Source organism: Chionomys nivalis, chromosome 9 (genome assembly GCF_950005125.1).
Source record: "Chionomys nivalis chromosome 9, mChiNiv1.1, whole genome shotgun sequence".
NCBI classification, from domain to species: domain Eukaryota; kingdom Metazoa; phylum Chordata; class Mammalia; order Rodentia; family Cricetidae; genus Chionomys; species Chionomys nivalis.
In genome coordinates this window covers 20,275,239-20,296,180 of record NC_080094.1, presented here as the reverse complement: position 1 = coordinate 20,296,180, position 20,942 = coordinate 20,275,239, and the positions used below count along the sequence as shown (strand labels likewise).

At 45.9% G+C, this 20,942-nt stretch overlaps 1 protein-coding gene across 1 annotated transcript in view; it reads left to right on the top strand.

Annotated features, from left to right (window-relative positions):
- The window catches only part of Ctnnbl1 (catenin beta like 1), a 159,427-nt gene that overhangs the window by 116,232 nt on the left and 22,253 nt on the right, over positions 1-20,942 (top strand). The window lies entirely within an intron of this gene.

The window sequence follows — 20,942 nt, the reverse complement described above, 5'->3', positions numbered from 1 at the left end:
GTTTGATTTAAACTGTGTGGTATCCTTTCCTGCTCTGCCTCTTTCTCTGTGGTCCTGCATAGTCTCCATCTCTCAGTGCTGACCCTTTCGGTCTACCTCACTTTGTCTGCCTCTTGGCTCAGATGTATCTGCTTACCATATCTTCTTCTCTACATGGGGCTTTCCAGAGCTGATGCTCAGTGCTTTTCAGCCTTTAGTCTTTACTCCTGGGCGTGCTCACTGTAACCTTACTCTGTCCCTCTCTTGACTCCTCCTGATTAATGGCATCAACCTACAGCTTTCAACCCTAATTAGTTGGTGTCACTAGAAGAGCTTTGACAAAATGCTTGGGTCTGAGTCTCATCTCCAGAAATTCTGAGGCTTGAGCCTTGGACCATCAGTATTTCTTTAAAAAATTTCAATTATGTCTGTGTCTCTGTGTGTTCAGATTTGTGGGTAGGTCCTGTGCCTGTGCACACGCTCAGAGGCCAGAAAAAGGCATGGGATGCCCTCCATCATGTTCCTCATGTTCCTTTGAAGCAGGGTCTCTCCTTGAACATGGCTTGTTACATGGATGTTAGCATCTGAACTCTGACTCTGATAGTTGGGAAGCAAGCACTCTTAACCACTGAGACATCTCTCCAGCCCCAAGCATCAGTATTTTTAAAACTCATGATCCTAGTGTTCAGTTAGTGTTGAGGACACTGGCCAGAGCACCCAGCCGTGTTGGCATCCTTTTCACATTCCCTCTTTGCCCAGGGGAGCTGCCTGACATGTCAGGTGCTTTTTAAAAAGAACCGTTGCCATTTCTGAATACAAAAATTTTGGAGAAAAAGTTAAAATCATCCCCAAACCTCCACCCAAAGTTAGTTACAGTTAATGGATAGAATCCACTCAGACATACATATTGGGATGGGGGTCATGTGTGTGTGTAATTTTGCAGAGATGAGAATCTGCTTGGCATTCTGTTTTGTAACTACTGCTTTGTTACTGTGAAGCTCCACCTTCTTTAGAAGGCAAGGAAAGAATTCAGGTTGAGTGGCGTCTTTGGAGGTGGTTTAGTTTGGAGGGGAGCTTGGATGGCAAAGTGGCTCTGCCATATCTCCTGGAAGTATAGAACTGCAAAGTCAGGGAATGAGCTGGAGACCTAAGGCCAGTGTGCCCACATTCATTCGCTTAGAGCATGAAATGGAAAGGTGCCGTTCTGCTGGCTTTTTATAATGTGTAAATATTTGAGCGTGTTGGACATATTGGTACCTAACGGAAGATGTGATGTGGAAGGGAAGCACAGAAAATAAACTTGTATACATCTCACTGCTCATAAAGAATACCCTTGCAGGTGTGAGGTGTTTGTTAGTGTCCTTCCTCCTAGACTCGTGTAAAATCAGATGGGGTTTTTATGTGCACCAGCCTGCAGGTTACTGGGGAAATGCTCAGTGTGTTTAATCATGTTGCAGTCTTGTTTGTTCTTTTTTATAGTAGGAAAATGTCTTTGGCTGGCTTCTGGTGCCAGATTGATTTTGCTTGTGGGTGTCCAGATGCTGATGAGCTGTAATTAGCATAAGAAGGAGACTGGAAAGATGTTGAACATTCTTTCTTGGTAGCCAAACAGTGAATCCCCAAACAGAGGTTATCCTCAGGTATCAGACACACCTGAGGCTCTGCGCACTGGGGTGGGTTTGGAGACTCCTGGACCCAGTAAAGGCTGATTTTCTGCAGTTCAGTGCTTCTTCTTGAGGAGTCGCTTAAATCCCAGAGTGGCCCAGAGAGGGGCCCTGGGCACTAGGTTCAGGAGACTGGGGTATTTTTCTGCCCTGACTCTTCTGTTTAACTTGTGACTTGGACAAGTCATTTGCTCTCCCAGAACCTCGCTTTTCACTGTTTAAAGATGGAGACAGCAGTACTTCACAGCATAAGAAACTACTTAAGATAATATGTAGACGGTGATGGCTACAGCATGCAGCTGGTGGGTATTGTTCATAGTGCTTGCTCTACTTCTGTATTCTTTACACTTCTTTGTAACACTTTTTCTTTGTCTTTGATTCCAAAGTAGAAAGAAAATAATTGTTAGTTTGTTCCTTATTTGCTGCAAGGTACCATAAAATAAATTAAGCGTATGATTTTGATGATCACTAAAAGCATGCTTACAACTTCCTTAAATGTATTGATTAGTAATAAATCATGTTACAGTAAGTATGCCTGCTGGCTGGCTAACTTTGGGAATGATGGTGTTCTAGCTGGTTAGCAGGCTGACTGGCCTGAGGTGTCAGCCATGCTGACAGTAGATGGTAACTCGGGTTTATTGAGTATTGTTGTATTACAGTATATGCAAGCTGCTGTACCTACCACCAGCTTTGCATGGGGTGCCATTAGTTGGCTTTATTATTGAGAAAAGAGCCCTCCAAAAGTTAAGCATTTCCTCATTTGTGCACACAGTTTAAATTAACAGCAAGAACCTGAACGCACAGCTCTTAACACCGTGTTCAGTCCTCTTAAGGAACTACCTCAAGACCAGAAAGTTAAATGACTTTTAATCACCAAGGCAACAGTGCAGTAACTAGCTATTTCTGGAAATGGCAGAGGGAGACTGAATGATAGTGGCATGGCAGGGCAGGAAAACACTACCAAGTTTTTGGTATTGGACAATGTGGGATGTAAAATGTTTTTATAACTTCATTTTAAATTTTAATATAATGAACCATGTCCTGATAAGGTTCTTTCTGTATATGTCATATTAATTTAGGTAGAACCTTTCTAAGTTCTACACTTGGCAGGGGTCTCAGCAGCAGTATAGTAGGAAAATCATAGCCTTTTATTAGAACCTGGAGACCTGAGTTGAAGTCCCAGCTTGTGCCAGCTATATGCCCTGAAGGAAGAACTAGATATCTGGTCTACCTGGGAAGAGAACTATATAGAGATCATTCCCAAGAAAACTTACAAGATCAAAAGAGAGTAGGAAATTCCCACATGGACAAGACCTGGAAGAGCTTTTGAGCAGAAGGAATAGCATGTACAAAGGCACAGAGATCACCATGGTACTCTAGGAAGGCCAGGATTCCAGTGTGTAGTACTAGGAGTGACTGCCAGTACAATGGACCACACTGCTACCTGTCCTCCACAATATCAGACTGGCAACCAGAAGGTCAGGGGTCAGTCAGACATGTCTATTTTATCCTGGTTGTCACCTGCAGTTTAAGATCACTTGTGTATTTTGCTGTTTGTCTCCATAAGGCAGACCTTTCGCTTTCCCTCCACTTATGATGTCAGTTATGAATAACACATGGGATAGGTACCTTTGAGTACAATCTTGGTTCTTTCTGCACACTATCCCTGTACCCTCAGTTTCTTTCCCAAATGATAGCAACCCTCTCTGTTCCTGTCTCACTTTAGGAATCCCTGCCTCTTTCCAGACTATCCTTTGCTCCTTCCAGGGTTCCAGAGAAGACAAGTGAAGAGGCACTACCTCCAGCACCTCTAAAACAGGAATCTGGCCGCACTTCTGATAATTCTCTTTACAGATCTAGACTAAAACTAGACCCTGGTGTAGCATGCGAGACTAGCCCCTATTGCCTTCTCCAGCAGCATCTTGCCCTCCCTAGAATCCTGTTTCTAGTGGCCAGAGCTGCACAGTTCCTCCCAGCATGCCCCAGCATGCCTTTTCTCCCCGCCAAGCTTCTACAGGGGGTGGAGTGAGTAGGAACCCTTTTATATGTTGTATTTCTTTAAGTAGACTCATTGAGAAGAAAACAAATCATCTTTTATGGTGGGAATTTTCAAGATACCCAGAGGTATAAAAAGCATAACTACTGAGCTCTTAGCTTACCCATCACCCAGCTCTGATAAGTAGCATTTGTGAATCTGGTTTTATCCCCCTGCTCCCTACCCCGTTTTCCTGTAATGTTTTAAGACATTCCTGGACATGATGGAATTTTATCTCATGGAATGTTTATAAAATCAATAACAAGTATAAATTTAGCCATTTTTCTAGCTGGAATGTATTTGTTAACATTGTGAACATAGTTCAACAGTTTGATGTCAGAACTAGCCAAGCTCAAGGTGTCTCCACCATGTCACTATTGACACTTTTAAAGTGGGGCATACTGTACTGTAAGAGGCTGTCCTGTGTGTTTAAGACATTCAGCAACACGTCTGTCCTCCATTTACCAGAGCCCAGTAGCACCTCCTGTCATCACAGATAAACACAGCAAAAGAATTGCAAAATATCTCCCACACTGGGCTCTTTCCCCTCATCCTCCCCCGCCACACACACACACTTTAAGAACTACCCACACAGAGACAGGGAATGAAAGGAAATGGGTGGGTTGTTCAGTAGTCTGGGAAACTGAGTCCTAGAAGGAAACACACACTTCTGATTCTGATTGTGCCCGTTAGTGTACTGGAGAATAAAGTCTGTTTTCTATTTCCTGTGCCATATCCCACCATGCCACTCAGAGCTACTGGGTAAGAGCACAGGCTTCCTAGAAGTGGACAGAAGTCGTGTGCTCCCTGTGGGTGTGACTCACTGAGCAGGACAGTCCCTGGGCCAGCTTAAGGGAACTCTAGAAAAACACCAGCAGCAGGGTATGTTGTTCCAGACCTGCCCCCGTGCACTCATCCGCCGGTGCTGACTGGGAAAGTCTCTCCTGGAGAATGCATCTTGGATTCTGGAGCAATCCAAGGAGCATTTGTTTCACAGAAATTACTTTGAAGTCCATTTTTGCCAGAGACCATCTGTTTTGTATAAAACAAGGGACACTGGTGATTCATTGTATGGTTTTCTTCAAAATGGCTTTCTGTGTAGTTCCTTCAACTCAGCTCACTAAATAGTACCTAGAAAGTTGGATACTGGGAGACCTAGTTCCCTGGAATGGTAGATTTGGGGATGTGGAGAAAGCTGGTCTTTACAGTCAGATCCACTGATGTGCAGCTCCTACTAACTCTGCTATCTTGGCTAAGGCCTTTCTGAGCCTTATATGTTTTCATTTGAATAGAAAGAAGAATTCACATAAAAGTGTCCACAAATATTAAGAGGTGGAGGGAGTATAGAACACTTTCCTGGTTTGTGTTTTAAGGCCCTGGATTCCACCCAGGCACAGAAAGAGAGGGAGGGTGGGGAGTGAGAACTAAGCTAGCATGCTCACCGTCAGGGAACACTGACAGATGACTTCCCTCTTTGGGAAGACCCTCTGGAGAAAGCAGGAGCATCCCTTCCCCACCCCATCCCCAGGTCGTTCATTTTCTTCTTTCTTCTCCTTCTCCTCCCATCCTCCTTTCTCCTTCCTCCTTTTTTCTTCCTCTTTCTTCTTCTTTTGGCCAGTCTCACCGTGTAGCCCTGACTTACTATGTAGACCAACCAGACTGGCATCAAACTCACACGCCCCACTTCCCTCTAGTTCTTTATATACACCTGTGAGATGGTGAGTCTGATACATGGAAGAAAGCTTTGACATTAAGCCCATAGCCAGTGTGCCGGTAACAGCGTGGAACCGCCCTCACACACAGTATGGTTTAGGATTCACTGAGTCCTTTCTTCCTGAGGAGGGAACTGATGGACACCTGTTAGAGTGTGACCCCAAAGCGTTTTCACAGCAGAGTGGATTGTGTGTTTCTCCATACATTTTCCTGTGTGAACGATCAAAGAATGCTTTAGTTTGCTCATCTCAGACACAGAATTAAAGATCTGTCTGTGTTCCAGCAGCACTGAAACGCTTCCATCCTGTCACCATGAAACCCCTCCGGCCTCCCGCCACACCACATCAAGTTTCAAGCAAATGAACATGAGCTGCTTTGTGTCTGCACACAGAATTTTCTTGTTTCCGTAGCAATCCCTGATGCTCAACAGTTGGCAAGGCCTCAGGCATCGGGAAGATGACTCTGATGTTTAGTGTGGGAGGAGCAGGCAGGGCTGACTGTTGAGGACTGAGGCAGAGCCTCTGAATAAGATGAGAATGGTAGGGATGACTTTAACTCATTCCCAAAAGCCTTGACCTCCGCTCTTGCACATCCTCCACCCATGCACATGTGCACACGCTCTTCTTTCCAAAGCAGGTCTGCAGGGGTGGTTCTGGAGTATGGAAACAGCTCCCAAGTCTTTTTTTTTTTTTTTTTTTTTTTTTTTTGGTTTTTCGAGACAGGGTTTCTCTGTGGCTTTGGAGCCTGTCCTGGAACTAGCTCTTGTAGACCAGGCTGGTCTCGAACTCACAGAGATCCGCCTGCCTCTGCCTCCCGAGTGCTGGGATTAAAGGCGTGCGCCACCACCGCCCGGCAGCTCCCAAGTCTTGACTGTGATGGTCAGCTCTCCTGCACCAGTCGCCCCCGTACTCAGAGTGTACAGGTAGGGAAGAGCAGACTGTGGGAGCATGCTGACATGTGGCTGCCTAGCCTCTGGCTATGAGTTCAGGCCAAGCAGGTATACTGTGCTTCACCAGCCCTACAGAGCTGTTTGACAATGCATTGAGCTGGCCATCGAGGACACTTTACAAAAGAAAAATGTCACACTGCAAATATCCTAGCCGTTTGTCTCATTTTAGGATCTAAAGATGTTTTTATGTGCTTCATGGCAAAGGAGTGGCAGTAACTAGATAATGCACTTCCCAAACCCAGAAAGAGCTCATAAGGCCACAGCGAGCTTTCGTTTAGATGAAGTACTCTGAAAGTAAAAGGCAGGGAACTGAGCTGAACTCTGACTGGTGCAGGGCTGTCCTTATCAGAGGCCTCATCCAAGCTTCCATGTGGCCAGAGGAGCTCTATTCAACCATCCATCCATCCACTCCACAGTGCTGACACTTAGGGGCACCTGCTGTAAAATGAGGGTGTTGAACTCTAGACAAAAGCTTCCTGACCCTTCCTACCAAAGTCTGTGATCTGTGTATAATCATGGAAAGTGTCCTGAAGAGAAAGGGAGACTCATGCATTTTCATCAGCAGTTGATCTGCTCCTGGAGCTTCCCCTGTTGGGATGTGGGCTGCTTCTGAGAATAGGTGTGGCTGTGTGCACATCCCTTTGCTTAGGGCCACCCTCAGGATGCTCATGACCTCTCTTTTTACTGTGGGAGTCCTAGGAAAGAACTTAGGGATAGGGTGTCAGTTAGAAGATGCAGGACTACTGCTGGGAACTAGAATCACAGATACTAACAAAAAGAGTTCAGCGATGTGTATGTTTCTCCAGGAAAGACAAACCCTGAGGCCAGCTGGACCATTCTGACAGCTTCCTGGTGTCCTGTCCTTCTTATCTTGAGGCCAGAAGTGTTTGTTGGCTCTCACTGTGCCCCAAGCAACTATAAAGGGGCCTGACTACTCTTTGCAAGATTGCTTTATGGTCCCAGATGGCTTCTAGTGCTCTGGTTATAACTCCTATATTCCAGAGAGCCGGAAGGAAAGAAGGGGGAAGGGCAGAAGGGGACATGTCTCTTCTTATAAAGGTTCCAAAAGCCAGTCAAGCGTAAATCACTAATGTGAAGTTACCTATAGAGTTTTGTTTGTTTTGTTTTTATGTTGATCAAAATATCTCTCTAATTGAAATGTGCTCTAGTACAAGAGATCTGAGGTGGACCAATGTGTGTGACTAGTACAAGAGATCTGAGGTGGACCAATGTGTGTGAGCAATGGCAGTTTCAACCCTTCTGCTTGCTGTCCTTGGTATACGGCTTCTTGTGGCAATTTGTCCAAGCCTGCACTGGGTTTCAGAAGTTAAGTGGTGCTCCCTAGAGCCATTGTCATAAGGCCACGCTGCTGCTGCTGGGACAATGGGGTTGGTGTCCCTGACAGATCACATTGCAGGAGCCAGAGAAAACTGCAGGTGAAGAGTCCCCACTTCCAGCTCGTCATGGTGCACACATGATAGGGGCTGCATGCAGCTCCTCCATTCTTTCTTAAGTCCGGACGATCCTATTCCAGGATCTTCTCCTAGGGAGGAGCCTTGGGCCTTCCAGCCCTTTGTCTGTAGACTCTGGAAGCCAGGTTGTACAGCACAGAGAAGCATTTCCCTACTGTTCCAGGCTACAGTTTTATCAAGATAACATCTGACTACTTCCCTAATTCACGTGCTGCTCGGCTATTGAAGGGAATCCCAGGGGAATGGCAGTCACAGAAGAGTCAACCCAGGCAGCACCTGCACCTGCTCTGCACCCAGTAGGTGCTCCATGTGTGCAGAGTCTCATCATAGCCCAGAAGTGAGAATTATTCCGTTCATTTTAGTTATGTTTCAGGTAGAATGGGCTTCAGTGGGAAAGACACTCACAGTTTCATATGAGAACTCCTTTTTGGAAAATCACCTTTGGAAGTTACTTCATTTATATCCCAGGTTCACTTTTCTTCTTTCCTTCTCCTTCTCAGCATTTTCTTAGGAAAATTTTCAAACATAGCAAAGGAGAATAAAGGCTCAGCGAATTCTGCTATCCCTGCCACCAGGATACAGTTAAAGCACCGCTCTGTTTCCTTTACCGCGTCTGCTGTGCTTTTCCCTTCCCTCATTCTTACGCTTTATTTTTGATACAGAAAGTAAGTTGCAGACAAGTTATACTCCAGCGTGTTTATCGTTAACCTCGAGTTGTTATTGCTTAGTTACGATTAGGATGCACAGACCCTTGTCCCCACCCCCACAGAGGGGAGCTAGACCCTCAGTCGAGGCCCACACAGTGTTGGCTTGTCGAGTAAGGCTTTCACTTTGCGTGCCCTTTGTGAGATTTGTTCGTAGTTGAGCGTCTTTTTTTGTTGCAGAATTCTGTTATGTGGATGAACTTTTCCACTCTTCCTGTTAATAGGCTGGTTAGAAATGAACTATGGGAAACAGCCAGGAACATTTGTGTCCCAGTCTCTGTGGTCCTGTTTCAGGACCTCTTGCTGGGTCATTCATTAGTTTGCATCTTTTTGATAACTGGAATCTTAAGCTATCTACGTCATTCTCATCCTATAGTCAAGAATAAGGTTACTAAGCTATAGGATGGAAAAAAGATCTGGAACAAGTATTTCTTCAGGTGTGGACTAGAAGTCTAGTCTCCTAGCTCCATCCCTCTCCCTCTCTAAAAAAGAAGGCGGGACCTGAGACTCTTTCTGGAAGGCCACTGACTATTTCAGGTTTTGCTTAGGGACATCTGAATGCCGTGAGTTGTGTTGTTGCCTGTGTTTCTGTAAGATGCCCATCTGACCTGGCTGCTCTTCTGTGTGCATCCCTCCCTGCCCCTTTTGCAGAATGACCTTTCTGGAAGACAGAACTAGCTGCCTTTTCCTACTGTCTGCTCTGTATCCCATGGGACCCAATCCAGATTCTAGTCAAAGGTTCGGGGTTCTTGCATCTCCTATATTTAGCTGTTTGTTCCACCCTCTATCCCATGCCCACCTGATCTGCCCTTCACATCTCTGTGCCCAGCCTCTTGGGCATGTCCTTACCCCTTTGCCACTGTGGTACATTGCTTTAAATCTGCAGGGTTTCTTTTGTCCTGGCCCTCTCAGAAAGCCAGCTCCTCTTCTCATTCCCTTCTCAGAGATTCAGTTATTACGTATGTACGTACCTACATACGTGTGTGTGTGTGTGTGTGTGTGTGTGTGTGTGTGTGTGTGTGTATACGTACACACAGGCTCTTACCATGAGCCTCATTATGACATTGATTCAGCATGAGTTAAATGATGCAGGACTGAAACTCACCCAGTATCGCTAATTGGGAGAACCAGCTTCTAGTCAGCACCAGGGTATGCAAAAAAAAATCCACGAATGCAGCAAGGGCTAGTCTTTTCTATATGAGGGGTAAATAAGGAAACACACTTTCTGATGGTAGCATTCTCTTTTACTTTCTCTTAAATAATCCTCTCTGAGAATCTCTGTCTCCACACAGCTACATTCTTTACATACAACTACATATCTCTCTTTACATATATACATCTCTCTCCTACACGGCCACATCTCTATACACAGTTGCATCTACAGTTTCATCATCCTTGTCCCCACACAGTTCCATTCTTCATACATTCTCCACACGTTCCCCACACAGTTCCATTCTTCATACATTCTCCACACGTTCCCCACACAGTTCCATTCTTCATACATTCTCCACACGTTCCCCACATACCTTCACATTTCTCCTTACACCTCTCTTTCAGCGTACACACCCTTATTCACATCCTGCACAGCCCTTTCCAGCATCTCCCCACATAGCTCAACACAGCTTCTTCTCCTCACAGTCAAACTCTAGACAGTTATGTTACATTTTCAGGACCCAACCCATTCTCATAACACAGGATAAGTCATATGGTTTCTCTTAGGCTAGGCAGGATGACATTGACCAGCCAGCAAGTAGCACTGGCCATAGCCAGAATGCTTAGGGTTCTCAGACAGAAAGTAAACAGTTGGCTGAAACTTGAGCCTGTGACATAAAATGAGGCTGGGACTACATGCAAAAAGACAGTTACTTAAAAAAAAAAAAAAAAAAAAAGACAGTTACTGTAGAGTGTTGTGTCTACCAAAGTTGCTTCTAGCCTGATCTTGAATCAGCTATAAACAACACCTAAGAATTTATCCTTGTGTATTCTCTTGGATTTGTTCTGAAGTCTAGAATTAGTTGTCTTTGTAACTGAGAATTCTGTTACTTTCCTCTGTCAGTCTGAGTAATAAAAGTATCCTAGTATTATTTCTGTTTATCACAATTTTACAGTTAAGTAAAAATCATCTTCCTGACAATCCACAGCTATACGTATGCACAGTATATGGAATATATGCATGAGATAAACACACAATCTGTGGGAATAATACCCGTGGCTATTATTAGGGAAGGAATGTGGCAGCACATGAGAGAATTACAGCCAGAAGCAAGTGGTCATTTACAGTCAGTAACTCCACGACTTTGCCTAGTAGGGCTCCCCAACAGACGGTCCTTTGTTTCTGGCCGGGCAGCCTACTGAACACTAATTGTCACCTGCTGTATGCTCCCATGGCAGCTCTCAGCAACCCAGCCTTTGAGGAGCTTACTTTCTCTTCAGGAGACCTGCGGATTAGTGTGGCAAGGGCTCTGATGGACAGCAGGGTGTAGGAGCACTCCCACACATCCTCCTGGACACTCCACTTCGAAAGCTTAGTCAAGTGGAAGTAGCCTGTGGTTTTTATTCGCCTCGCTTGTGGGGTTGGATGCTCTTTTAATGTTTAAGGGAGAGGATCGAGTTTACTTTCTGTAGAACTGACTAGGTTATTGTTTCCTAGCTATTGTGATACAAATTCCTTTTCATAACTGAGCCTCTAGATTTCTGTCTGGAAATGGGAAGACTGATCAAGGTAACTTGTAGGATGTTGTGAGTGTGAAATGACATACAGTGTGCACACAAATGCATGGTAGGTTTGCATCTGCGTTACCATTTTAAGGACCCACATATGCCTGCCATGTATTGAATATTCAGGAAACATTTGGGAAGAGTAGGAATATATGTAGTGTGTGTGTGTGTGTGTGTGTGTTAAAGAGGCTATATATAGATGCTCGCACAGATCGTCTTTCGAAGAGTGTTTAATCTGACTGGCATCAGTATTCAGCTGGAGGGACTGAGCACACACGTATAACTCTGTATGGGTTGCCACATCCCTGACTAGGCAGATGTCCATTATCATGAAATGTAAGAAGAGAACAAAATTAATAGTAAAGGCAGAAGCATGTAATACTGTGACTTGATTTGACAGGGCCTCCTGCTACTTCAGCTGCCAGTGCCGGACATGCGGCAGATTAATCTGTATTCCAGCACACTACTGCTGAGGCTGGGATCGATCTAATTAGGGTATTTTGAACATCCTGTTTGCATCTAGAATCTAACCAGAAACCAAGATGTCTGTCCATCTGGGTGGCTGAAGGGATGTGGGCAGTGGGTTCGGTTCTGAAACTGGATGGTGTAATTTTAGAGTATGAAAACAGCACCGTGTTTGGTTTCCTTAGAACAAAGGCGCCAAAGGCCTTGGGTGCTGAGTGGAAACAAAGGCAGTGCTGCAGCGTGGCCTTGAATTCTAAAGTAGCCCTCTCCATCTGACCCGAATATGGGCCTGATGTGTGAAATACAGGAGCCACTTCCGTCCTGCTAGAACTCTGGCTGACCCTTGTATGTCTGTCTTTAGCCAGCTATTTGGGCTGTTAGAAGGCAGGCGGAGGTTCTGAGGCTGCAGTGGCCAGCCAAGCCTGGCAGGATGGATGATGGCTCAGCAGGTAAAGGTACTTGCTGCCAGCTTGAGTTTGATTCCTGGGGCCCACGCGGTAGAAGGAGAGAACCAGCTCCTCTGACCTCCACATGCACTGCAGCACATGTAGATACACACATACGCACACGCACACAAACACACACACACGCACACATAGTCATCCGGATGCAGGGAGCTTTATATTTATTCATAGTCTTGCATTCAAATTGATTCCTGCCCTGCCCCTGCCTTCTGTCTCCCTTGACCCTCTGCTTACTTGCCACACTGACCTCTTCTGTTTCTGTCCACCCTGTGCCTGTTCAGGTCCTCGGCTTCAGCCGGCTTCTCGGAGCACCGTCACTCATGCTGCTCCTCCCTGCCTGTTTTCTGCCCACTCTCGCTTTGAATGTGATTGTACCTATTTTTTGTTTTTCAATGGCTTTATCAAAGACATGTTACACCTTAGGTGGAGTAGAACTTGGTATTTTGGTGTATATGGATTCTGGGTATGGGTGTCGTCACGTTGTTACCAGTATGCCCAGTGCCCATTGGTTGCCATCATTTCTGTTGTCTGTCATGTCATTTAGAGGCATGTGGAGGGCAGGATTGGTGTATGTCACTTCTGTGCCCAGACACTACCTGACATATGATAGAATTCCTGTGCCTGCTTTAACCTTGGGTCCTCCTCTTGTGACCAGCTCTGTTGCCAGAGCCTCCTCTTCCTTTCTGGTGATTGTAAGCGTGCCCTGCCATTCACACTGAAACTTATCAGAGATCCTAGCAGCACCGTCCTGGGATTCCGAGGCACAGAGGAGTAAGAGGACATTGCATTTAGGAACTGTTGTGTACCTCATTGCCCCTCCCATCGCCCATCCCTCATGATAGCAGACCTTTTACCATGAGGAATGTCCCACTCCTCACTGCCTTCAGGAGTGTGCCCAGTCTGTGCTTCAGAAACTAGATGTGCCCGTAAAACTCAGACTCCTGGCTTCTGCCAGCCACCAACATTACTTCAAACACCAGTGCGCTCAAGCTTCTGTTTGCTCTCTCCTTGGTGTCAGAAGAGGTCTTTTCCTCCATCCCAATTCTGACCTTCTGCTCTTCTCACCCTCTCTTTTCAGCTCCTCCCCATGTCCCCTGTGTCCCCTGCATGCCACTTAGTGGTGTTCTCTGATGTTACTCCCAGCCTTGTTCATAGGACAGCAAGCTGCCCCACAGCCAACTCTTTCATCCCCATGATCTGCTGCTGTGGTACCTGGCACATAGAAGCTGTCAGGATGCTTTATGCCCTATCATTGACCTGAAGTTGTACAACTCCAGTACGAGAAGCTATGTTTTATAGTTCGGCAAATTACGTATTCTCTTTTCAATAAGTGGTTATTATGGCTAAATATGCTCATTTTTATTGAAAGGTAAGCCTGCCTGCTGAGATGTGCTGTGTCCTTCAGCTCCCTGTAAACAGCCACGCCTGCCTCAGGGATGTCTGCAGGTCCCCAGATTTGTGGATTTTATAAACAGTCACACCCAGTACTTTGTTTTAATCTAGTGTGGCATTAAAGAACAAGAGTGAGGTTGACCTTGCTCCATTTTAGTATTAGAAAAGTTTTTTTTTTTCTCACCAGGACCCAGGCAGGCAAAGACACTGCAGGAACTATGGGCCCAGAACAGTGCTCAAGGAGAGAACTGAGCTTTCCACAGTGCTGTTTCTGGTGGTGTGGCACAGCTCAGATTGCCGTCTGGTGAGTGGGTACTGTGCACATGTTTCCCTTGAGACAGCAGATCTAATAGGTGGGTAGGGCAGCCTCATTTAACAGACAAGAAAACCGAGGCAGGTAAACCACCAGTCTGAGGTATAATAGCTAGGGAATGCTGAGGACAGGATTTGAACCTGAGTCTGGTGAATTCACTGTTCTCATCTGGAGCAGACCTTAGTTCGAGTGAGTTCTCGGTACTTGTTTCATTCTCTGCAGGAGATCTAGTATCCTTCCTTATGAGCAGGCCGACCTGAAGGCAAGTAGCTCCTCTCACGGAGTGAGTTGCTGTTAACCCAAACGCATGTTGGGGTTTGGACCTCACTTATTTTTAAGAAACACTGATTCATTCAATTCTATGCAGTGATGTGCACTAGGAGGTTACTTGAAGTACTGTTCTAGAAAGACCTGCTTGGGGTAGAGAAGCAAGAATTCTTAACTAAGGGACCATCGCTAAGAGATGGGGACTCTCAGAACATCCAGGCAGAAGTATTCCTCAGATTCTCCAGTGTCCTGATTTGGAGGGAGGGGGAATTGTAGATTTTAGATTCCCATGCCCCTTTCCAAATGTGTTTTTACCTGAGGCAAGTCATACCCTTCCCTAGATCATCGTTTCTATATGCAGAACCCCAAAGGAGGCGGGCTCGAGAGCTCTCGCTCCTTCCAGCTCTGAATAATCATACACCTCTAACTGCCCTGAAAAATCAAACTTTTAGCCCTCTGCATAGATACATCTAGTTCATTGCTAATCGCCCTGGAGAAGCCCTGAGGAGAGTAAAGCTAGGGAAAGGATGGACCAGAGCCATCCCTCCAGGCAGTTTCAGTAATTAGTGGAGAGGCAGCCAGTCGTCTGTCTGTTGAGCAGGGTGCCCAGCAGGCAGGGAGTTACACGAGCACAGTGTTAGTGCTGGCTTTGACGTTCTACCAGGATGCCAAGATGCCCACCTCTCTCACTAGTGAATTGAAAACTAGATTTATTTGACCTTTCCCTTTGTGGATTCCAGGTGTAGGGTGTAGGGTGTATAGATGCAGTATGGTGTGGTGTGCGGCACATGTATGTGGTGTGTTATATGTGTAGAGTGTGTGTGCGTGGTAGGGGGATATGGCAGATATGTCTGTGTGTTTTTCTCTACAGTGGCCCTACCACATCTGCACGTCCACATTGACAGCTCCATAGCCATCCTTCACCTCCATTTTGTCCTGTCGAAATGACAGAGCAGCTAAGCAGCGCTGGCCAGCAGATAAACCTGTTATCTCCTCTGCTCTCTGTGCCAGCAGCTCTCCCCATCTCCTTGGTGTATGAAAAATTGACACCACCTTGGGCTGAAATCTGTTCTTAGGGAAGCTACATTTATTAGTAGCTAATGAAACCTGTGTACTAAAACTTGGGGTGGCTGGAGCGTTTCCCTGTGACATATGACAGGCCAGAGCTTCCAGAGGTAGAAGGAGCATGGAGCTTCAGGTTTGCTTGGCTTAAAGCCCTATCAATCAAGCAGGTGACAGCTTGCTTAGTGTACTGTGCCGATGGTCAAGGTTTCTCCTGCCTAGACTAAGCGAGCTATGGGCATGCATGCTAAGAGGATTTGGTGCCAAAAGTGATCCTTTCAGAGCCATGTTTCCCTCCTTGAACGTACTGCTCTGGATGCCCTCCCCAGACACCAGTTGACCCCTGCCCTCTTGGTAAGGTATATAAAGAACACCCTTGGTACTTTTCTCATCCGCCAGAATCAGCAGGATTCAAAGGGAAAATGACTGCAGAGTGAAGTTCTGGTTCGGTATTTGAGGAACTGTGTAAAACTCAGTCTCTTCTTTATTTAGACTCTGAAAGAAATTGCTCTGGAAAGACTAATTCAGTAACGCAGGGAAGGTGGGTGTTATTCATGCCTTCCTCCATATGGCCTTTTGTTTCATGTTAGCCTCATTAAAACTGTGGGTTTTCGTAAATCCACAGTTACATGGTGCCTGTCCTGTGGGCACAGTGAGCCCCTGTGGGGCCTGTTTTCAGGCTGATCTAGTTTCTGGGTCCCTTTTGTCCTTCCTTAACAGCCAGGGGATTGGTTTTTGTTTATGGGAAACATAGCAACAAGGAAAGGGTTGCCGTTTGGAGTCAGAGAACATGGATTCTGCTTTTTCAAGCATGGGATTGCAAATTAGCCTCTCCGAGCCTTCAATTCCAGATTGATAAGACTGAGATAAGAGTGGTACCTTTCTCATAGCTTGGCTGTAAGGTGTGTAGACAAAATAGTGTGCTGTCATACGTGCGCGACGAATGGTGACCAGGTACCATACCTGCTTTCAAATAGGGTTGGGGAGAGAGAAGGGCACTGAGAGCCAAGCCCATGGCCTCATGCATGTTACATAAGCATTCTGCCAACTGAGCTGTGCATCTGGCCCTCAAATAGGCATCTGAAGTAGCTTCAGAGAAAACAGTAGGCTGGTGCTAAATCTGACTTTGAGTAAGAACTTCCAAACGGCAGATGGCAATCTAAGGAAAATATTCAAAATATACACAAAGAAGGTAGCTTCCTTAACCTACAAGGATCCCTTAGAAATCAAAATTAAGAAAACTAAGTTCACAGGAGAAACCATGCAAATGTTAGTAAGCGTGATGAGTAAATCATGTAACCGTGACTATGCTAAAGGAACCTGGTAGCTGAGTGTGCCTATGAGGGTGTTTCTGGGACAGATTAGCATTCGGATCAGAGAGCTGAATAAAGATCATCCTCCCAGTGTGGGTGGGCATCACCCCGTCTATTGAGAGCTCTGAATATAGTAAGGAGGAGGAGGGGCCAGACAGCCCTCAGATATGGTTCTTAGCCCTCCAGACAAAGACTGGGGCTTAGTGTATTTGTCCTGAGCCTCAGGCCTTTGGGTTTGCCGTGGAACTGCTCCTCTGGCTTCCCTAGGTCTTCAGCTTGCAAGTGTGTCTCCACAGGCACCAAATACCAAACCCTCACCACAGACCTCTGTATTGTAGGGTATCCTGCAGTACCCTGTGTCTGGGGAACACAGTTGATGCACATAGGAAAAGAATGTGGGACAGGCACATGCTAATCAGGCGGCAGTCTGGTTCTACCTGTCTGGTTGTTGTTATTTCTCTTGGATGGTGTGCATTGTGAGGAAGGGTGTAGGGGGATGGATACTTAGCTACCAATCCCTTTTAGAGATTTTTATTTGTTTCTTGTGCATACACACATGATGTGGGGGGAGAGCACATGTGCCACAGCCAGCACATATGTGGCAGCAGGACAACTTTGTGAATCAGTTCTTCCTTCCCATCTTTATGTGGTTCCAGGTTTGCACGGCCAGTGTTGTCTGATAAATTTTCTGTACCTGGATAATGGGTTTCTCCACTGATACAGTAAGCCAGATCAAGCCAAACTGAAAAAGTGTAACAGCAGGTTTATTTGCACAAAGCAACTCCCAGACAGGTTCTCCAGTTCCAGAACTTGAGGCCAGAGAAGCCGCATGCCCAAACTAAAGCAGGGAGATTATATAGCCTGTCGGTGAGGGGTAATGATGTGTCTGCCACAGACTGGGTTTGTGCCCAAGTAGTCAAAAGCTGGAATGCTTAAGTGGAGACTTGGGCTGCTGGCAGCAACAGGGGAGGAAGTTTCAATAGTTGCCAGGAATGTGGACCTGGGCTTTTTGGCATCTTTTCTTCCTTGGAGCTCCTCTGAGAGGGCAGGTTTTTTTGTTTGTTTTTTGTTTTGTTTTGTTTTAAAGATTTATTTATTATGTATACAGTGTTCTGTCTGTATGTATGCTTGCTGACCAGATGAGAGTACCAGATCTCATTACAGATGGCTGTGAGTGACCATGTGGTTGCTGGGAATTGAACTCAGGACCTCTGGAAGAGCAGTCAGTGCTCTTAACCTCTGAGCCATCTCTTCAGCCCCGAGGACAGGATTTGAAGAGAGGGACAGGAATGGGGCTTTCCAGATCACACAGGAGTGAACTGGAGGTTCCATCCAAAATTGTCTTTACCCATTGAGCCATCTCTCTGGCCCAAATGACATTAAACATTTTATATGTGATTTTCATGAGTCATGTATCTCATTATTAAGAATATGCCATAAGGAAAAACAACATAGAAAAGTATGCCAGAATATGTGAATATCGTTGCCCTTAATAACAAAAAAAATCTCAAATTGGAAGCTACCAAAAATACCCAGAATTGGCTCACTAGTTAAATTCAGTGGCAATCTCTCCATTTTAAAAAGGAAGTATATTATATTTGGGGATATATATGTATATAATATAAGTTTTCTCTTGAGAATATACACAAGATACTTTGTAGTTTTTTTCTTGGGAAGGCAAGATAGTGGGAGGAGAATGGGAAAAGAAAAATACCAGTATAGATACACATAAATAGTAAGTATATTTGTGCCTTGTGTAGTTTCATTTTTACCACATGCATCCATTGCATTCTGTTGGGACCAACAATAAAGCAATAAGGGATGCTGCTTCCTTTGGGTACCATGAATTCATCCTTCAGCTTCCTAATAGCCAAGATAGAGGGAACATTGGTAAGGAAAAACAAAAACAATTCATCAGGAAAGAGACATGTTCCTAGGGTTGGTCTGTAGGAGGAAATGTAGCTGCTGAGACGGGATTAAACCTTGATGTGATCTTGTCTCTGCAGCCCACTCTAAAGTCACTGGTGGTCGTGGCTGGTCACTTCCCACAGCTGGTCTTCCATTCCCCACATGCACATGACACTCCACCCAGGCCTTTATAGATTTGTTTCCCTGGCTTGGAATGTTCTTTCCTCTTCTACATGGTTACCAGGGTTTAGGATTCAATTTTGTTTCTTCCAGTGGGAAGCATTAGGCAGATGCCCTCTGCTCCCAAGTGTCCCATACCTACAAGTGACTGAGCCTGCGCAGGGCACTATAATAGTTGATTTGTCCTCCCTATCCGTAAAGAGCTCCTTCAGGTGGGGGTGCTGTGTTGTTTGGAGCCCTGGGCACTCCTGTTGCACTCAAGAGCTAGGTGGTGAATGGCTATCTGTCATCTGAAGATAGGTACCTACCCCCTGCACCAGCTAGCTGTGGGCATGCTCCACTGTGCTCTGGGCCTGACTTTTTCCATCCATGCGGAGGAGGTTGTTTTGGACACTGGATGAGAACTGGCTGGTGTTCGCTCTCCTCCTGCCGTTGTCAGATGCCTTATATGTATATACAGAGGTTGTTCCCAGCTGCTGTGCTAAGTGATTACAAAGTTTCAGAGCTGAGTACGTGAGATTCACTGCATTCTTTATGGCTTCTCTCACACCTGTTCACCAGCTAAAGGGCTCAGAGCCCCAACCTGCTCGTTCAGCCTTGACTAGCAGAATTGTGGATGTCCTACCCTCTACCTTCTGGCCATTTCTTCCGGGCTCACCCAGAGGCCTTGCTTTCCCTGACTATCCCTTCAGAGTTGTCCCTGCTTATGCTACTGCCCTGTCCAGAGCAGAGCCCTGGTTGGTTGTCTGTAACCTGGTTCTTTCTGTTCCACACACAAGACCACATTCCTCTGAACCTGGAGGTATGAAGGCCTTAAAGAGACATCCAGAACTCAGTAATGGTCTTCATACAGAGAGTCTGCTTCCTTCCCATTCATTCAGCAAGGCTTCCCAAAATATCTCCTGTATATGCCAGGCTGGAATGGGGACCGGGATGAGAGGTAAGCAGTGACCAAAGCAGACTGGAGCCCTTACCTTTCGGCAACATCTTTGATTGAAGGAGATGGTGAACAAAGTCAGTAACACTCGGCGCTTTCTGTGGAGAGAAGGAAGGCTTAATGAGATCTAGAACTGCCGTGTTGCAGCTTTGCATGTTCAAAGAGTGTGGACAAGGGAGTCTACTGGAGAAGGCTGAGGCCCCTGAGTCTAAAGAGTAAGCACCGGGGTGACTGCATTGGCCTTCGCCTGACTGTTGCTTCTTGAAGCAGGAGCACCCAGCAACAGAAGCAGCAGTCAGATGAAGGTCAGGAGCCATTGCTGAAGAAATATCTTTATGCCCTGTGAAGACTATGCCCAGGGACAAGCATGAAGGCAAGGACACCTGCTCTCGGGCTGTGGCATGTTGTGGGCGGGGGTGAGAGTAATTCAGACCCGAGTGGGGACAGTGATGGTGGTGTAGAGCTGGAATCACGTCTGAGGGAGAACTAAACGGTGTCTTCATGAAGCATCTGCTGTGGGGCTTGAGAACCTGGTCGCCTGAAGTGAATAAAGCAGGCTGGAGAGGGAGGGTAGGATCTTGCCGTTAGCTGGTTACGCTGAACAGACCTGTCAGACAAGTATGTGGGAGAAGCAGTGACTGTATGACTCGAAAGGACATTCAAAGGTCAGGTCTGGCTACAGGTTCAAGTTCGTGAGTCACAGTGTGTAAATGGTTTCCAAAGGCATGAGACACAATACAGGATGAACCCAGCTCTGCAGATATCTGAGAACAAAGGCTTCTGGCTTAACTTGGGGACATGAGGGGTATAAGCAAAGGAGTACGCACCCAAGCCCAGGATGTCACAGCAGATGTGGGATGCTTCCCTGTGGCTCTTTGAAGTTCAGTCACAGAACTCAGAACTCTGGGTAGCACCTACATATGAAGGTGCTCTTCAATTGTCAGATATCATCTATGTTGAGAAATTTTTCCCATTTTTTAAAAAATTATTTTGTTATCTTATTTGTATGGGTGTTTTGCCTCCATGTATATCTGTGTAATGTGTATGTGCCTGGTGCCTACAGAAGCCAGAAGAGGATGTCAGATCTCCTAGAACTGGAATTACAGGCATTTGTGAGCTGTCATGTTGGTGTTAAGAGTTGAACCCAGGCCCTTAACCACTGACACATCCCTCCAGCCCCCTCTTTTTAGTGTGTATATGTGCATGTCTCCATGAGTATATGCCAAGTATGTGTGGGTACTGGAGGTACAGGCGATTGTTAGCCATCCAATGTGGCTGGGAACCAAACCTTGGTCTTCTGAAAGAGCAGTGAGCACTCTTAACCTCTGAGCCATCTCCCCAGCACCAACAATTTATTTCAGAATAAACTTTGTCATTTCCTTATGAGTAGGTATCTATGACCTCCTA